General features: G+C 35.7%; 1 long non-coding RNA gene across 2 annotated transcripts in view; it reads left to right on the forward strand.

Annotated features, from left to right (window-relative positions):
* The first annotated feature begins 4,985 nt into the window (after nucleotides 1-4,985).
* The window catches only part of LOC130540574 (uncharacterized), a 47,370-nt gene continuing 39,666 nt past the window's right edge, over nucleotides 4,986-12,689 (forward strand). The window contains exons 1-2 of one of the 2 annotated variants that reach the window (XR_010113296.1): nucleotides 4,986-5,104; nucleotides 7,280-7,445. This is a non-coding gene — a long non-coding RNA (uncharacterized LOC130540574). The remainder of the gene's footprint in view (nucleotides 5,105-7,279; nucleotides 7,446-12,689) is intronic. The other variant, XR_010113295.1, reaches the window with a different exon arrangement.

The following is a 12,689-nucleotide window of genomic DNA, read 5'->3' on the forward strand; positions in this document are numbered from 1 at the left end:
TCCTGCCTCAGCCTCCTGAGTAGCTGGGACTACAGGCACCTGCCACCACACCCAGCTAATTTTTTGCATTTTTAGTACAGACAGGGTTTCACCATGTTAGCAAGGATGGTCTCGATCTCTCCTGACCTCGTGATCCACCTACCTTGGCCTCCCAAAGTGCTGGGATTACAGGCGTGAGCCACCGCCCCCAGCCCCTTCCTTCCATTAGTTTTTCCCAAACAAATGAAGTATCTTTCTCTGTTCTAAGCTGCCTGGAGCTGGGGGAGGGTTGACACAAGTACCCTTGTGGCCACTACCACTGGGACTATGCTGAATCAGACCTGAAGCCAGCATGGTACTGGGTTTTACCCAAGGCCTGCTGTAACCACTGCCTGGCTGCCATCTATGTTCACTCAAGGAACTAGCACTCTACAATCAGCAGGGGACAAAGCCAGCCAGTCTTGTGTCTTTCCCTTCAGGGTAGCGAGTTTGTCTGAACCCAGGCATGTCTAGAGATGCTGTCAGGAAGGCAAAGTCTTCAATGAGAAACCTTAAGAATCCCCCTGATACTCTATTGTTCTGCAGCTGAGCTGGCACCCAAGCCACAAGACAACATCCTTTCCACTCTTTCCTGCCTTTTCCACAAGCAAAGGAGTCTTTCTTGATGGCCACCACAGGCCCAGGCCTATGGCAAGTATTGACCAGCAACTGCTGATGCTCACTCAAAGCCCAACCATTCTTTTTTAAGCTCGTAGTAAGTGCTGCCATGCCTAGGACCCCTCCCTTGAGGGCAATGGGCCTCCCACTACCCAGAGCAGGTTCAGAAATGCCTTCCAAGAGCCAAGGCCTGCAACTGGGGACCCCAAGAACCTGCTTAGTGCTCTACCCCACTGTGGCCAAGCTGGTACCTAAGCTTCAAGGCAAAGTCCTCTTTATTCTTCTCTCTCCTTTTCTCAAGCAGAAGGAATCTCTCCCCATAGTCACCACAGCTAGGAATGTGCTAGATCACATCTGGAGCCAGCATGTCTCAGAGTGTCACCTAAAACCCACAGGAAGTACTGCCTGGGTATTTCTACTGATTATTCAGGTCCCAAGGGCTCTCTAGTCAGCAGGTGATGAATCCTGCCTTATTCTTCCTTTCAGAGAGTAGGTTTCCTCTGGCCCAGGGTGTGTCAAGAAATATCATCCAGGAGCTATGGCCCGGAATGTGGGCCTTGCAACTTTGTTTCATGCCCAGTCCTATTGTGGCTGAGCTGGTATCCATGTTGTAAGACAGAGTCTTTCTTACTCCCCCTTCTCATCTCCTTAAACAGAGGGAAAGTGTCTCTCTCAGAGCTGTGAGCTGTGCTGCCTGGCACTGGGGAAGGGGTGGCACAAATACTCACTTGAACACCCTAGCTGGTGTCTCACTAGGTTGCTTGTCCCCCAAGTCCACTGGCTCCAAGCATCATGGCTTTCCCAGGAAGTGCAGTCCTTGTGACCTAGATTGCCTTTGAAGCTTATTTTAGATCACAGAGTTGTTTAGCCCACAGTAGCGAGACTTGCCAGACCTCAAGTTCCAATTCCTGGTGTTGACAAATCCCTTCTGGCTAGGGCTGGTCTAAATGCTCCCTCTGTGGATGTCAACGGAGTTCTGCCTGGTGTTCCTTTCCACATTGATACAGCAGCACTGAGTTCCAATGCAAAGCACCACATTTGCTTTGTTCTCCTTCCACCAAGTGCACAGATTCTCTCTGCCTTATGGTGCCACTGCCAGGAGATTGGGGAGGGGTGGTGTTGACATTAAAGATGGTCTTTCCTACCCTCTTGGTGCCTCCTTCAGTAATATGAAGTTAAAACCAGGTACTGTGATTGTTCACCTGATTTTTTGTTCTTATGAAGGTGTTTTTTGTATAAATAGTTTTTCAATTTGGTATTCCTGTAGGAGAACTATTGGTGGAGGTTTCTATTTGGCCATATTGCTCCACTTCCCCATTTTCCTAATAATGTCAGTTATTAAGGAAAAAGAATGTTTTATAGAGTAAGAGCAAGGCATTCTCCGGGGGAGTTAAGATATGCAGACAGAACTTGCAAGTAGCTTTTTAATATGCCACTTTCTGATTTATTCCTAAGGAGCTATTCTGTTGGGTAGTTCACCTCAGACTTAATGGTTCACTATGTCCTTCAGCTAAACAGTTTCAACCCTTGAGGGCTTAAAAGTTATTGTTACCTTTTTTTTTCACAAAATTAAAACACTGAGACATATAGAAATTAAATTCCACAAAAAACAAATTATTGTTATAGATCTTATATCAGAATCATGGGTTTTGGTTTGATTTTTGTTTTACTACATAGTATTGGTCTCTGACTTCCTTCTGTATTGATGGAATCTTTGTTTTCTAAAGCTTATATCCCTATTATAAATGGTGAGAATAAAGCAAATTATAGAAATATGCTTTCCTCAGTTTCTCAACAAACTGTGAGATAGACATGCAAGGCTATGTCTATGTAGGATGGTTTTAAAGAACTGGAAAATTATCCCAGTATTCCATTATATTTTTAATTTATTCCTAATATATTCTCAACTCCATCATAGATGAGTCTTTAGGTTCCTTCCAATGAATCTTATTTAGAAAACAACGTTTGGCATCTCTATGTAGGTAAAGGTTTGGGATGCTTCTGCTGAGTGAGAATATTGATGAGATCTACTCTAAGAAAATTTAATATATGAAAATGAAGTTTTACAAATCAGCAAATTAAGCAATGTTTACTCAAAACTCAATGACTCGCCATAGATTGACAAATTATCGCTACCTGAATTGTAAACCTGATGTTATATATGTGTGAGAACATCTAATAATTTTAAGTATTTAAATATTGACAAATTACAGAACTATAGCACTTTATCTATTTTTAAATTAGAGTTTGTTTGTATACATATAAATATCTCCAGCTAATAGAAGATATAAATGAAGTATTCTCTATTCTAGTTTTAATATTTAGCTGTTAATTCTCTAATTTTAATCTGTATTTATTACTGTATAGCTTTCAAAAACTCTCCTTTTTACTGTGGACATTTGCCTATATGCATATGATCTCCATTATAATGCAATAGTCATTCCAGCTCAAAATTCACAAACCTGAGAACAAATGCTAAGCCTGTACTCCTGTACTTGGTAGTCTTTGTATGCAATGTATTGTAAAGCTCTCTATATGCAATGCTGTATGTTTTCTTTTGAACAATTTTTTATTAAAGATTTTACCATTGCTAAGTCTATGAAAAATAACAATTGTTATTTATTTTCATTTTGGTAAGTGAAAAGAGGGGGCACAAAGCCTTCAAGTGACTCATTTTCTACTCTAAAATCTTTAGAAAGCTCCCTCCAGAGTTTTTACATACAAGTGTTTGTGTTCACTGAGATGATTTATGTACTCAACTCATTAAAGTATTTTAAAAGGATCCTCAGCAAGGTTAGCATTAAAAAAGAAATTAATTCAGTGCTGAGAATATAAATAGAATACCGTAATCATAACAAATAATAGAAATCAGCTCTTTCTTATCCAACATAAACTTCTTTCAAGGAAAAAAAATCAACCAGCTTCCATAATTACATTTTTATTGTGTTTTTCATTTACACCATATTTCTCTGTTAGGCAAGCTTGTCATTGCAGGCAGCTCTACCTTATGTATTGAAATTAAAATCAAATAGACTCAAGGTTCTATGATTTTTTTTTTGTCCTGTAACTAAACAAAAAAATATTTAAAATCTGTTTCTTAAGAAAAAATAAAATTATTTGATAGTCTAGGAATATTGCCATACTTCAAATAATGAGTAAAATTTTAAAAAAGTGTTTATATGCCAGACATGGTACAGGATGTTTTATACTAATTATCAAATTTAATTTTCAAAACAATTCTGTGATGTATACATATTTTAAGTATCTTAATTTTGCTACAATCAAAAATTCTAACATAAAGAGATTTATAGCAAAAGGTTCACTATTAGCTCTCAAATGTAGACTTCTGAGAAGAAAATGTAGCTGCAGTTTGAAGCAGTAAATTCATCTTTCTTCTCTAAATGCCATATTGCCAATCTCATGATAAAACAGTTCTTCTCTACTCAATAACTTTGATAACAACTCCTAGTGCTGCATATTTTGTTTGTGTACAGAGAAAGAAATTTTTTCCAACATTCCAATTGTTTTTACATTTATTCTATTTGAATTGGTTTGATGGGGTCCCAACCCTAACACCATCATTTTACCCAAAAGAATGGAATATGATAATTGGTTAAGTCAATAAGGGCTTAGGTTAGGCGGTTTGAAGAATGGGTTGTTACCTAAACAAAATTCAGGTACTATTAGTTGAGGAGAATTATAAAATAGCTGATATATTAGTAGATAAGAAATGCCCACTAGAATATTATAATCTACATTTAATAAATGAAAAAAGTCAGGTTCAAAAAATTAATTTACTTAACAATTATTGCCCAGAATGAAGCTACCTCCACTTTGATGTTTTGCATAACCTCAAGCCCATAACCCCCAATCCCATGAAAAAAGACTGGATTTAAACATTGCTGTGAATAGTACATGCCATATCATTGTATAGGTACTTGGTTTGTCCATTATAACATACCAGATTTGTTAACTGACTTTATATGAAATATGTATCTATCTTTAAAATCAACGGAATTATTTTGATTTTGGATTTTCTAATGAAAACAAAAATAATTTGACAAGTAAAAAAATATGCATCTATGGTATGCAATGGATTACATCCAGATTATTAAACTGTTAACCTGAAGATAGGCATATATAAAGTAATGCGGTAGCTGGTTTCCAATGACAGTGTCTAAAAATTTTTCTCATATCTTTATGTTCGTACTACATGTCAAGAGGTAGAACATATCTACCCTCCCCTTGATTGTGGGCTGTCCTCGGATGTAACCAGTAAGATGAGGCAAAAGTGACATTCTAGAACCCCAGGCTTTAAGATAACAGACAGCATCCACTTTCTGTTCTTTAATGAGTAGTCATAATATGAGAAGCCCAAGCCACATGGGGAGACCACATGGAGAACTAACTTGCCTCTGTCAATCCCATATGATCTTCCTGCCAAGTGCCAGCATCAAATGCCAACCATGTGAGTGAGCCAAGTCGGACATTCCAGGCCAATTTTAGATTGGCCCAATAGCCTGACATTTACAGCCATTCAACAATGGCCCAGCAAGTATCACGTGGAGAGAAAAAAACTGAGCCCAATCATTTCATGGAAAAATAAGAGATAATCAGATAGCTGTTTTAGGTGTTTAAATTTTGATATGGCTTATAATGCAGCAATATGAAAGAAAAATGGTCAATATCTATAAAGGTTTCTTAAGTTACAATCCCTGCTCATTAGTCCATCAGTAAAGCCCTCAGGTAAAATTCACATCTTTGTGTCTGGACCCCATTCTTTTATCCGAGGAGTACTGTTCTGCTTCCTACTGTATTAATCCACAGCCTAGTTTGGCCTGCACTTTCTAGACCCAGAATCAGCATGGAAATTATAAAACGTCCTCAGTCTCTTAGAGCTGGACAAAGTTCAGAGTTTAAAGGACAACTACATTTATATTATCATATTCATAGCTATCTTTATCTCTTTTGTTACCTGGACAGATTCATGCAGAACTTATTCAAGAAAAGCAAACCCTTCTCCATATGCATTTTGGAAAATCACTTGCAGCCATTGCTTAAAATTTTTAATTTATTTTGAGTTCGGGTTTCTCTCTGATTGAAAGTTTATATAACAAACTCGACTTCTGATACTAAGAGATGAGATTCTAAGGCAAGAATCATTTAGAAGATACTCCTTTATTCAAGAAAAACAACTGATTGTTACTTTTTATATAATACTATCATCACTCTCCCTTTCCCTCTCTTCACCACTTTATATTCAGAAAGTTTGCTTTTAACTATGTTATATCCATTTTGGGGAGGTCTATACTAGCAGAGAGAGTTTTCCCAAAATTTTTGACTGAGTAAATTCATTAATATCAAGTACTTACAGATTATATGATTTCACTTTTTTCATCTTTAGTTTTTCTGACCTACATGAGGCCAATAAAGAGCCTAGAACTGAGAACTGAATTTGGAGAAAAGACGTTAGGTATGATGGTCTGAAAGACATCAGCAGTAGCTGACGTGGGATTTACCATTTTTAGTATTCAATATATATTTTAATGTAATGTGCCATCTGTAGTGCACCATAGAAATGCAAATCTCAAATCATATTTTTCCAGTAAGTTTGCTTTTTTTCATTGCATGGACAGAGAAAACTTTTAAGAAGTTTACCATAGCTAAGTTAGATTAGAATGAGTAAGTATTGGACACTTACAATTAGTCTGTTGGACAGACTAATTTTTCAATAGGCATATGATACTCTACTGTCTTATACAGTGCCCGTCTTTTCTCTAGGCCAAACATAATTTTGGACTCCCATTGATTAAGATCCTCTGATTCAATTTAAAGCAAATTTATTGATTGGCATAGTCAACAAGTTTTCATATGAACAAAATGTACATAGCAAATAATAGGGGACCCCAAACTGGCATAAAGCATTTCAAATGTTATTGAATTTTGATTTAAAAATAAAATTAAATAAAGAAATTCAAGATTTTTTTCTATCTTGCCGCTCATGGTTATTTTATAATATTTACACTGAAATTTATCCAAATTTAGCCTTTAGAATATACAATGCTCTAATATTGATGTTATTAGCTACTCATAGGAAGTGTTAAATATATTGTATTCTAACAAATAATAAAGGCAAAAAAGCAATACCTGCTTCAGGAAGCATTTTGTTTTTAACATGATATGTTTGAAAATAAATAGCATAGAGGGCATCTGACTGTATGTTAGCCCGAGAGGTAATTTGCTTTAACTTGCTGAGCCTGTTCTCATTTGCTAACAACTCCCAGTTTCTAGTTCATAGGATTGTTTTAAGTCCTCATTGGGCATTTTAAGTTCTGTTTGAAAGAGCTGCATCACAATTCTTAGAAAGGACTTGTTGAATCATAAGCTGTTTCCTTAAGCACCAGTTATGTGGGGGACCTTGTGCCAGGCACTGGGCCACATAAATGAGAATCACAAGGACCAGGATTAAGAAGAGACAGGTAAGTCCTCTTCTAGAACGTAGCAGTAAGGAAGAACCAACAAAATAAAATCGTACTCAATATAATTAATAGTTAAATGCAGTATTTTTACAAAATATAAACGTAAATGTAAAATATTACATAAATAGAAGGTGAGTATGACTGATTTACTCTTTTTGTGTCAGGCTCCAGTGTGACTCAGCACAGTGCTCACAGCCCATGCTCTCAAGAATCTCAGCTTAGGAGGAGGCAAAGAGGTAAAGCACAGGTCAACATGCAGTGTTGGACTACATAGAAAGTACATATCCTTCATTAGTGCTGGCAAGACAGATGAATTAATGCCTTTCAGGGGTAAACATCCTATCTATTGATATTGATATTGATATTGTTACTGCCGATGTTGTTAAATTACTTTTACGGAAAGAAATACGTGATGCCCAGGTCTGCCCAAAAGAGACCTCCTAAATATTATTTGTTTCTTTAAATATCTTCTCTCTCTTATTATTAATTGGTAAGGAGAAAAAGAGCTAAATGTTTCCAATTTGAATGTGATGTGCTCCCATCTAATTAGCAATTAAAGAGTTTTTACAAACTTAATGAATCTTCATTCCCTTCATCTGACTATCTCTGTTGCATTTTTGCAAATCAGCATGCACACAAAAATACAGTTTCATTGAGTTGCCTGACCTAACAAGCACTGAACATTTTTTATCACATTTCTCTGAAAGCTTCAGCATTTTAGTACTGACATATTGCTAATGTGAGGAAATATGACTTTATTCTGCTGACTACTAATTAATCTTTATAATTATATCATCTCTCAAGCATAATCAAAATCAGATGCGAGAAATAGTGGCTCTAAGAAACATCTTTATCTGCATAATTGTCTTACTATAAGAAAAGACTTCAACTGAAGCCTCACTTTGAGATAAGTGATTGACTTGGTAATTATTGTTCTCAAATTAAGAAGAGTTTAAAAGAAAGAAAAATAAATTTCATGTGCATGTTATGCACTGAGTTTCAATGAGACATTGAAAAGTTCTGAGAATATGTTTTTAATAATAGGAAGAAGGCCAGGCATGGTGGCTCACGCCTGTAATCTCAGCACCTTGGGAGGCCGAGACAGGCAAATCACAAAGTCAAGAGATCGAGACCATCCTGGCCAACATGGTGAAACCCCGTCTTTACTAAAAATACAAAAAGTAGCTGGGTGTGGTGGCACATGCCACCTGTAGTCCCAGCTACTCGGGAGGCTGAAGCAGGAGAATCACTTGAACCCGGGAGGCAGAGCTTGCAGTGAGCCGAGGTCACACCACTGCACTCCAGCCTGGCGACAGAGCGACAGAGCGAGACTCCATCTCAAAATAAGAAGAAGAAGAGGAGGAGGAGGAGGAGGAGGAGGAGGAAGAAGAAGAAGAAGAGAAAGAATAATAATAATAATAATAATAATAATAATTTAAGGCCTACTCTAAATCCAAGATGATTTCATCTCAAATTCTTTAGCTTAATTACACATGCAAAGACCATATTTCCAAATAAGATCACATTCACAGCTACCGTAAATGAGGACTTGGACATATGTTTTAGTGAGCACTGTGCAACCCACTAGATATGTTTCAAATTTTTTGCTAATAATGACAAAAAATGACTATTAATATATCGTGAATTATAGAAAGACAAATAGAAATCAACGTATTTATAAGGGTTAATTTGTATCATAAAATAATTCTTTTCCTGCAAGAGATTAAAATACCAGAGAGACAAGTACTTAAAAGAGCTGCATTAAAGGAGAAAAATAACATCTTGGTTGGGTTTAGTATGTATTTTACTTCAATTACCTATTGCTGGTGAGAGTGAGATCATTGTTAAATGTCAGAATGCAGACAGCAATAAACTATACTGGATGCTAACTGTAGGAATTGTTTTTTTTTTTTTTTTCGGCATTACCTACAAAATGCAAAGAGGTCCTTGCAGGGCATCAAGCCTTGCAATTAACAAACAAAAGGTACATATTCTACTGGATGAAATAATAAACTAACAGGAAGAGTGAATTTGCTGCCTTATTTTGGAAACATGACTCATACCTTTTAGATAGGTTTTTCCAATATCATCACCTTATTTCTTTCCAATCATGTTTGATATTTAGGTTCAGACATGCAGAACTAACAGTTATTAAAAGGACTGTATGCCAGCCATATTTCCAGTTAAAAAGGAACATGACAAGTATACCTGAAAAATAAGATGAATGGCAGAAAAGAGAAATATATTGAATGCTAAAAAAATGCTTGAAGTCAATTTCCATGGTGACTTCAGAGGTTTACTGGAACATATTTATTTTGGCATACTTTGTGACTCAGACAATCTCTCAATTTATTGGCTTCTGACCACTTGCTTTCAGAATCTAGGTATAGTCTGGATTACTCAATATCTCATCTGGTTAAGAACCTGAAGTTCAAAATAATGGAAGGCATACTTGCTTATAGGAGCAGGGTATATTATTGAAATATTTGAAAAGTAGATCTGTATAAGGAAAGTTATGAAAGCACTGTTTATTTATTTGAAGAAGTAAAAATGATACTTCTGACATTTTCTAGTTGGAGGAGAATTACTAAAGGAAGAACCATGAAAAATCTAACAATTATGAGGAAAGGAAATAATAGTAACAACTAATTGTTTAATCATAGAAAAAAGGGAAAGTTTTTAGGGAACTATTTATTAGATTGATTCAGCTTTGACAGTTGTTTGAGTATTACACAAGGTCAGGAATCAGAGATCAGAGATGGAAAGGTCACTATAGAACATGAATAACTTTCATATCTACTTTAGAGAAAACTTACAAGCTAACTTCAAAAAGTATTTGTCAGTCCTAGACAAGTTAGTATGTCCTAGCATAATAATTGGGTCATCTTGGGATTGATAACAGGAGTACTATTAAAGTCAACTCAAGTGTACTCAGAAGTCGTTGAAAACGTGCTAATTATGCTTAGAAGTGTGGTGACTATCCAGTATTAACCCCTTTCCTTATCTACCAATCATTTCACTTACCTCCAGTCCCTAGGACTCCATTTGAAGGACTAGTAATGAACTTAGCAATTATTCATTGAGTAGCAACTATGTGGGTGGAGGTTCTAAGGAGCTGTGAAGTTGCAAAGATTAGTAAGCTATAAATCAATTCTTTAAGTGTTTATAATTTAGAGACAGAATTAAGATACCTACAAAAATAAATATAATGCAATATCTAGAATACCAAATATCATGAGGAATCACAGAAAACAATTAGTAGTGAGTTTCAACAAGCGAGAGATTATATTCTGTTTTCAGGAAATGGAATTGAGGGAAGTATTCGTAAAGGTCTTGGCATTTTTAGCAGAGCCTAGAATAAAGTAGTTTGGATCTGGACATATGAAGAGTGGACTGGGAAAGGGAATTCCAGGCAGAATGTACACTGTGGGTAAATGCAGAGGCAAATAAATAAAAGAAATGTAGAAGAAGTGATTAATGGATTGATAAGAAAATGCTGGGAGGATGTTAATAGACAACAAATATTCAAGTGCAGATTAGGAAAACCTTGAATATCAGTTTAAGGAATTTGCACTTTGTTTTATAAGTCCTAAGGATTCAGTGATAAATTCAGGGAAGTAAATTAAATTATCAGACAGAGATTTTAAGAAACCAATTGCTTCTGTGATGCCCTCCAATTGATGTATACTGAATATTCTTTTCTGCTTTTTGTAGTTTTTTTCTTACCACTCAGCACCAAATATATATATTTGTTCATGTGATATAAATAATCATTGCTTAACAGGCATGGAAAAGAACTAACAGAATCCAACAACTATCAATGTGTTTTGAGTGGAACTTTCCTTAAAAAAGTCCCCCAAAATGTGTTTAGCTATTTTTAAATAAGATCACTACTGGCATGGGGGAGGAGAGGCAGTAGTTCTTTAACGTGTGGAACTGCAAAACATTTAGCATCTGTGTCTTGGAACACTATATATATCCTTGCCCACCACCCTCCACAAGTCCTTGTGCCAACCACAAAATTCCCACTCACATTTCCAGATGCCCCTAAGTATGTGTGGGAACATGAGCGAGAACATCCCTTAATTGAGAACCACAGGATCCAGCATATAATAATTACACATAATGTTTGTAAATAAAAGGTCTAATACACATGTTCCACCATGTATTCTTTTATGTTTCCTTCATAAGGAACACTGTAGTGAAGGAATTCTGTTCTGAATAAACTAAGAAACCCATATACCAGATATCTATTTTGGATTTAATAACGGATAATACTATAGTTAAGGCCCTTAGTAATTATGCTATAAAGAAATCCTTTTAACATTATACAATTTTTTTTATTTTTTTGATACAGAAATTCCCTATTTGTTTAATATCTAACTAGCCCTAAGGTTAATATTCAAAATTATTGATAAAATGCATTAGGAGATCTGATGATAGATGTCTTAAGAAGAAGATCAGAGTTTCGGAAGGACATTCTCACACAGATCTCAGTGAGTCTTTGCCCACCTAGTCTATTCAACTTTGCTGATCTCCTTCTTTTCTTTACTCTCTCCACTGCCAATGATTTGTCTCCATACGTGTGAATTTATTCAATCCTCAATTTCCAACTAAACATTTTCAACAATTGTTCTTGAATAACACCAACAAGAATATAAAATGTTATGTCTATACTTCATTTGAAACATGTATACTGTATTTTTAGTTTAACTATAGAAATGTACGTTTTACTTTACCAATAGAATTTTGGAAATTCTAGCCACTTTTGCTAATCTATTATCTCTTCTCTTTCTTCTTCTTTTTTTTTTTTTTACTTTCTGTTTCTTCTTTTGTCCGTATCTTTTTCACAGAATGAGAATGCAACACCTGTAAGGCATTTAGTTCTAGTGACATTTTTCTCCCTTGCATAACTTAGCTGTTAAGCACACACACATATATATACACATGTATATATATATATATTTCTTACCTTTTTATACATTAAACATACATATCAAACACTTGGAAACAAAAAGTGTTTCTATAATATATGGGTATATTATTCCAAATGGCTAGTATTTTGCTAATCATGCCCCTCTAATTAGCATTGCCATTGGAAGTAAAAGTGTTTGGATGACACATAAGCATATTAGTCATATGAAGGTGTAATTTGTTGTTTCGCCTGCCAAGAGAAAAAAATCACATTCCTAGAATCCAAAAGAAAGGAAAAACTTGACAAAATATTAAGAATGAATAAAAGAAATACTATAATTTAAACACCTACACGGTGCCACGAATTGTGTAAGGCGTGGTAAATGTCTCTTACTTCTCAAACTCCCCGGGAGACACATATCAATAATTCTTATTGACATTCTTATTGACGTTGTCCTTCCATTTTAAATATTAGAAAAGAAAAACAGAATGAAATTAACTCACTTGCCCAAGGACACATAATGCATTAGTGGCATGAGTTCATGTTTGTTTAACTCAATATCCTGGCTCTCTTCACTACCTCTTATTTCTTGTCTATGACAGGCCACAGCCAATCTTTGGCGTGTTTCAATTTGTTAGCTAGGTTACACATCCCTACTC

Source organism: Pan paniscus, chromosome 9, assembly GCF_029289425.2.
Source record: "Pan paniscus chromosome 9, NHGRI_mPanPan1-v2.0_pri, whole genome shotgun sequence".
NCBI lineage: Eukaryota > Metazoa > Chordata > Mammalia > Primates > Hominidae > Pan > Pan paniscus.